A 7,414-nucleotide genomic window follows, 5' to 3' on the forward strand; every position below is an offset into this window, starting at 1 on the left:
TAACAGCTGATCGAATACAGCGGTTGATTTGTAGACATTAACATTGAAATAATACCGTTAAATTTAAAATGGATTTTAAATTGAAAGCTTTACATTATTTACATAAATACGTATTAACGCTGATATAAAATACATTTATAACTTTTAATTCAGATTTTAGAATATATGCACAGAACTAACTTAGTACTTGTTTAAATTAAGGATGGCCCTATAATATTCTTTATTAAATTTGAAAGCAATGCAACGCAGTTTAGGAAATCCGATTTTTCTTCAAAATCTCGGTTTTTTGCGAACCGGTTAAATTAAAATGTTGATTTTCGGTTAACTGTTTATCCGGTTTATATCACTCGGTTAACCGGTTTTTAAAATTTGGGACTGAATTTAATAAATCTCATGTTTTGGTGCATTTTTTATATTCATTGTATACACATTATATCAAACATTTGGTCTGATTTGAAACCTAAACTGCTGATTTACATTATAAACCTCTTTAGATAAAACTTTTTAAGAATTACAATGATTTTAAATAGTAGAGGATGATTAGTTTACTTAAAATCGTTTTCAGAATATATTACACATACTTCCAAGATTCTAAATTGAGTTTGATACCTTACCTTCTTTCAATAAATATGACTTCATTAGTGTGATTTGTTCTAAAAATTTTATTTTGTTAATCATTTAGTTAGTTTTGTTTGTACACAAAAAATAAACGGTCTAAAATCCATGATTTGAAATAATTTTCAAATCTGATAATGGAGTTTTATTAATTACTTATATGGTAAGATTTATAATGACAAATAATCACAGTTAAGAAGTGCGTTTGCATCTTATATGTTCTTTTTTGGGACTTGGAACATTTTCTCTTTCATTTCAGACAGTCGAGGTGATAATAAATTTTATAAAAGTACTAAATATATATTTAATTAAAAAAATTGTAATTTACATATCGTTAGCTTAGTATACAAATGTGCCATCCCATTTTTTGAATTTTACAGGAGAGACAAAAAACGTTCTATCTTTTTTTGCTTTCAATATTCTTTATTGCAGTTCCGTATTTGGTTTTTGCCAAACATATGACTTACCGTCAGACCCAAAAAGATTTAATTTGTTGATAAAAGCTAATTTAATTTTTTTGTTTTCAATTTGCAACTCAAAAATCTACGTGGCACTGTAAACACGATGCTGGCCATGTCATGGTGTGGAGATGCATGTCGTCAACTGGGGTCGGGAATTTCGTATTTATCGATGACACTATGGACAAAAATGTATATTTTAACTTATTGAAAAATAATTTATTGCAAAGTGTTGAGAAATTGGGTATATGAGACGATTTTAGGATTTAACAGGACAATGACTCATTGAACTGTACGAACATGGCTTATTTTTAACTATGCCCACATCTTTAAAACTCCAGCTTAACCACCAAATATCAATGTTATTGAGAATTTGTGGAGCTTTCTTGAGAGAAATATTAGAAAACATCTGATAAATAATAAGCACTGCAACATGAATGGCAGAAGATAACGACGGAATATATACAAAAACTGGTTAACTCTATGCAATCTAGACTTAAATCAGTTTTAGAACAAAAGGGATATCCCACAAAATATTAGTTTTCTTTAAAATATGAATAACATTGTTTTAATTTATTATTTGTAATAAATTAATTTAGTAATTTAATATGTGCAGCTGTGAGGTTATTTTTCTTGATATTTCGTTTTTATGTTAAATATTTTTAATAAATGAATTGTTTTTAATTTTTTTTTTGGTAAACACAATAAATAATACCATATTTTCAAACATTTGTCGGTGTTCTTTTTTTAATATGTATGATAATTATAAAAAATATAACGAAATCATTTATAAACAAGTAAGAGTGCTATATTCGGCTATGCCGAATCTTATATACCCTTCACCTTTGTTGTGGATGCATTATTATTTTTTATAATTAGTATATAGGTATGTATGTACATTGCCCACTTTCAGCTTACAGCATCCTAAATTTATCAAGAACACAAAAAACAACAACAACGCCAAACGAAACAGAACACCAAAAGAAAAAACAAAAACAAAATACGCAAGGCAATGAAACCAACACACATCCAAACATACGTTTAATTGTATAAAAAACAACAACAACGCCAAAAGAAACAAAACACAAAAGAAAAACAAAATACGCAAAGCATGCACATTCAAACATACGATTTGTTGATTTTTTGTCAAAAAAACCTACACACAACCAAACAAAAGTTTAGTTGTATAAAAAACAACAACAACGCCAAAAGAAACAAAACACAAAAAAAACAAAATACGCAATGCTTGCACATCAAACATACGTTTTGTTGTTTTTTTGTCAAAAAAACCAACACACAACCAAACAAACGTTTAGTTGTATAAAAAACAACAACAACGCCAAAGCAACAACCATACGTTTTGTTGCTTTTTTGTCAAAGCATGCAATACATTGTGTTTTTTGATGAAATTTTCAGAGGTTGTCTCGGATTTTTGCTCATATCTCCGTTATTTATGGACGGATTTTGCTGATTTTAAATAGCAAAATTCTCGAAAGTATGTCTGACAGAATTGTTGAAGATTTGGATCCCGGAGATATCTGGGGCCTTCAGAAAATTGATTTCAACAGACAGACAGACAGACAGACAGACAGACGGACAGACAGACAGACAGACAGACGGACATGGCTTAATCGACTCCGCTATCTATAAGGATCCAGAATATATATACTTTATAGGGTCGGAAATGAAAAATGTAGAAATTACAAACGGAATGACAAACTTATATATACCCTTCTCACGAAGCTGAAGGGTATAAAAATTATATTATCGAAATAAGCTGTGAGCCACTGTATATTCTGGTATATACATATATTCTGGATCCTTATAGATAGCGGAGTCGATTAAGCCATGTCTGTCTGTATGTCTGTCTGTTGAAATCAACTTTCCGAAGCCCCCAAATAACTTACATACACGATATCTCCAGAATTCTTCCGGCTCGGTTGCTATTTAAAATCGAGAAAATCGGTCAACAAATGGCTGAGATATATGGAAAAAATAGGAAAAAAATATTTTTTAACCCGAATTTTTTTTAACAAAATTTTTTTTTCGCTAAATATTAAAAAAAATAGAAAAAACAAAAAAATAAAATTTTAAAATTAAAAATAAAATTTAAAAAAAAAAAAAATTTAAAAAAACAATTAGAAATTTTTTTTCCAAAAAATTAAAAAATCATCTGGAAAAAAAATTATTTAAAATTTGTATTTTGAAGTATAATTTGGTGAAGGGTATATAAGATTCGGCACATCCGAATATAGCTCTCTTACTTGTTATAAATCAAACTCAAAGTAATTTTACTAAACTGATCTATAGGAAATGTATACAAAATATTTTACTAAAATCGGTAAACGTTAACCCTATCACCACTAAAGGTTTGATATTTTTCCTATTATTCTAAAGTTTCATAAAAATCCATTAGAAATACATAACATTTAACAGAAAAGTCCTAAATACCTCTGACTACGCACACTGGGTAATTTGAGCTACTTTTTAGGCCAAAATTAATTACAGCCAAAGTTTTGGACCGATAGGCTGAAATTTGGAATTTAAGAGTTTTTCATGAGCTCGCAAAGCTGTTTTTTATTTCTGTAATAGGGTTGCCTCCATATGAAAAAAGTAAAAAAAACTGAATACAGTAATTTTGACTTACCTGCACAACCAACTTTGCACGATATTTTGTGCAGGTAAGTTAAAAGTGCAGTTAAAATCAGTTAACTTACCTGCTCATTGATGCTGGTAAGTGCATTTAAGTTTACTGCCCAAAAAAGCAGCTAACAAATAATTTACATGAAGTTTTGTGATGTTTTCCTTTAAAAATAACGACAAATTTGGTATTTTAGCTACTTTTAAAATTATTAAGAAGTTTACAACACAATTTTTTATTCTAAATCGTATTTTTTTATTTTGTTTTGATTTAATTTTATATTAAGCAGCTAAATGAAATTTTTTCATGAAAACCAGTTATAGCTTCCAAAAGTATTATGCACTTATCTTAAATGTGCAGGTATGAACAATGCACTTAAATTAACGAATTTGTATGGAGTTTGATAAATAAATATACAAAACACAAGTTTTGTGCACTTATGTGCAAAATGCTCTGTGGGGACTGTCCCGAAGTACTGCTTTTACCTCTCACTACTAGTTACATAAATAGCTACCTGACTAGTTATTTCAAAATGTGCGCGTCTTAAGCAGGGGGTCAATTCACCCTACATCGATTACAAATTGACTGTCTGATACCTGGGGGCTAATTTATACTTTTGAGATTCTGTCATTCGCTATCGAGTAAAGTATATCGAAATTTCTAATGATGTTACTCGATAACAACCTTGTGTTCGAATGCAACCGTGCGAGTTTTCAGTCGTTAGCAAATTACCAATCGAAATTATATTTTTCAAAGAATTCGTTGGAAGAAAAGAAAATGTAAGACAATTTTATTTTATTTATTTTGAAAAATACTAATTTTTATTAATTATTAGGTCAAATACAACAAAAATTAACTTCAGACAAAAGCAAATTCTTGCAGAGTTTATGTCAGAGCACACTGATTTGGCCAAAGGAGTTCTACCAAATACATCACAAGGAAAAGCATCAGCCAATAGACTATGGGAAAACTTAGCCCTAATGCTAAATGCTTCTGGTCCACCATTGAAGGATGCTAAAACGTGGCGAAAGGTTTATAACAACATTTAATATTGTTATATTCATTCATTTAATATTATTTATTCAATAGGTGTATGCAGATCAAAAGCAGTTGGTTAAAAAAAAGGTTTCTTTTAACAAATCTTCCAAAAAAAATCTGGTGGAAGCCCTTTTGAGGAGAAACACCTTAGTGTAGCTGAGGAGCAAATTTTGTAAGCAGCAGGAATTGAAGTATCTGTAGTAGGCTTGCAAGAGATCCGTTCATTCGGAAAAAAAATCAAGAAGTAGAACAATGTAATTCTTCTGAAGGTACGAGTACATCCCAAGGAAATGAAGCCGACGAATACATTTCGGAAGTAATGGACATCGTAGATAATGAGGAGAATGAAGAGACGCCTAAAAAAGATAGATCACTGCACTTGCCCATTACAAGAAAAGAGCCAAGAGAAACGAAGACGAGTCTATTAAAAAATAATATTAGTGCCAATGATAAATACCATGCTGAAGTTCTTAAAAGATTAGATAAAATAATAGAAATTAAAGAAAGAAAATTAAAAATGAATGCGCAATTACACGACATCAACATGGAAATAAAAAAAATGAGCTTCAAATACGGATAAAGGAATTAGAAAATATTAACCAACAATACTAACGGCAAAGCTTACAATAAAAAATTAGACCACTACCAAGTTTTTAATCTAAAATGAATTACATATTTTTATTTTAACAAACTTTTTTTTGGACCACTACCAAGTTTTTAATCTCACAATGAAATACACATTTTTATTTTAACAAACGTTTTTTCTTTTATTAATAAAAATATATACTTTTAAAAACCTTTATGTATCTTTATTCTAATTGGAACACAACGAATTTTTGATATTATCTCTGATTTTTTTTCCTATTTTAGTTATTTGAGTCTCGTTTCCATTATCCATATCTAGCATTGTACTTTCAACAGGAGTTTGCTGGACATCCTCGTAATTAGGCACTTTGAAATGAATGCATATATTATGCAGTGCAGCACAAACATTTGAAAATTTTGCCACTTTTTGAGGACTATACCTACTTCTTTTGTCATGGCATAAAATTTTCCATCTCGCTTTTAATATGCCGATGGTCCTTTCTACTACGCATCTGGCTTTAGAATGTATATCGTTAAAACGAGACTCCATTGATCCTTCTTGAGGACTTCGGTATGGGGTTAGCAACCACGGCTCAACCGGGTAGCCAGAATCACCTTCAGGAATTAAATGTGAATAAAAGAATCATGGGCAGCACCTCCATACTTAGAATTTATTGCTAAAATTCTGTATTTGTGATCACATATCTACAAAAAAAATATTTTTAAAAACAAAGAACATTTATTAGTAAAAATATTTACTCACAATCATGGAATTAAGGCTATCATGGAATTAAGGCCCTTTCTATTAAAAAACATATGCTCATTTGGTGGCTTTTGCAAACCAAAATGAGTTCCGTCTATACAGCCGATTACTATAAGAAACTAATTATTAAATTGTCATACAATAAAGACTTTAACACATACCTCCAGGAATTTTGTATGTTTGCAAAAAGAATTGCTTTGAATCGTCGCAGTTATCGAGATTAAACTCAATAAATTTACTACATAGCTTGCTTTCCATTTCATTCACCACTCTTTTGATTATTTTGGAAAGTGTGCTTTGGCCTACACCAATCAGAAAATCATTTCCGACGGTGTTTTGAAACCCTCCTGAAGCCAAAAGCAATAAAGTTGAGGCCAATTGTATTTTTGGAGGTACTGCTGTCGACAAGTGTGCCACAAATTCTAGCTCGTCAAGAATGTAGTTAAAAGCTTCCTTCGTAACCCTAAAGCGTTTTTTAAACCTGTAAAAAAAATAATTACTATTTATTTTATAAACAAATAGATTAAAACTTACTCAGCGTTTGGCAAACTTAATGGGTCACTGGTGTTTCGAATTTCGTTCCTTATTAAACTTACGTTACACTCATCTTCCGATTCGGACGATGAAGAATAAAAAAAAGATTTGGGTCCATTTTTCTTGTAATATAAATATATAAAACACAAAAAATTCTTTTATTAACTTATTTTTGAATTCTTATAAGATTTTTGTTTACTTTTGTTCTTTAATCTTTTACATATTTCCAGTGTTGAATAACTCTTTCAGATTTTTCCTTTCTAACACTTAAACAACAAATCGATTCGTTTCTTATCGAGTTACATCATCAGAAAAATTCGAACTATCGAAATTAATTTCGATGCTGAATTATTTCGATCACGACTTCCGTACAGGGGGCTGTTCCGAAGTAGTCAACGCGTGGGATTCATATGCCGGTTACTTTCAATTGACCCCCTGCTTAGGACATGCATGTGTCAAAATAACACTAGTTTACAAGGTTTTTGCTCATGAATTGAAACATATGGGGATTTGTGTATATAGGTCTTCTAACTTCGGAAAAAATATTAAAAAAATTCCAGGACGTCAAACTTTTGAGATATTTATTAAAAACGAAACAAATGTACATTAAATTAGGACAACAAAATTAAAAGTGAAGTGTTTAGTCCTCTTTTTATAATTATTTTCATTTGTCTCTCTCACGACACTTCAACAGTAGTCTCCTAGCATATTCTGATCCCAAAAACCTTGATAATTCCTCTCGAAAAACTTCAAATCTTGATGGAAACGCTCTCCATGTTC

General features: G+C 30.3%; 1 pseudogene; it reads right to left on the reverse strand.

Moving 5' to 3' along the window:
• Nucleotides 1-5,545: 5,545 nt before the first annotated feature.
• On the reverse strand, nucleotides 5,546-6,707 carry LOC135964305 (putative nuclease HARBI1; annotated as a pseudogene).
• Between the last annotated feature and the right edge of the window lie 707 nt (nucleotides 6,708-7,414).

Source organism: Calliphora vicina, chromosome 1, assembly GCF_958450345.1.
Source record: "Calliphora vicina chromosome 1, idCalVici1.1, whole genome shotgun sequence".
Lineage (NCBI taxonomy): Eukaryota > Metazoa > Arthropoda > Insecta > Diptera > Calliphoridae > Calliphora > Calliphora vicina.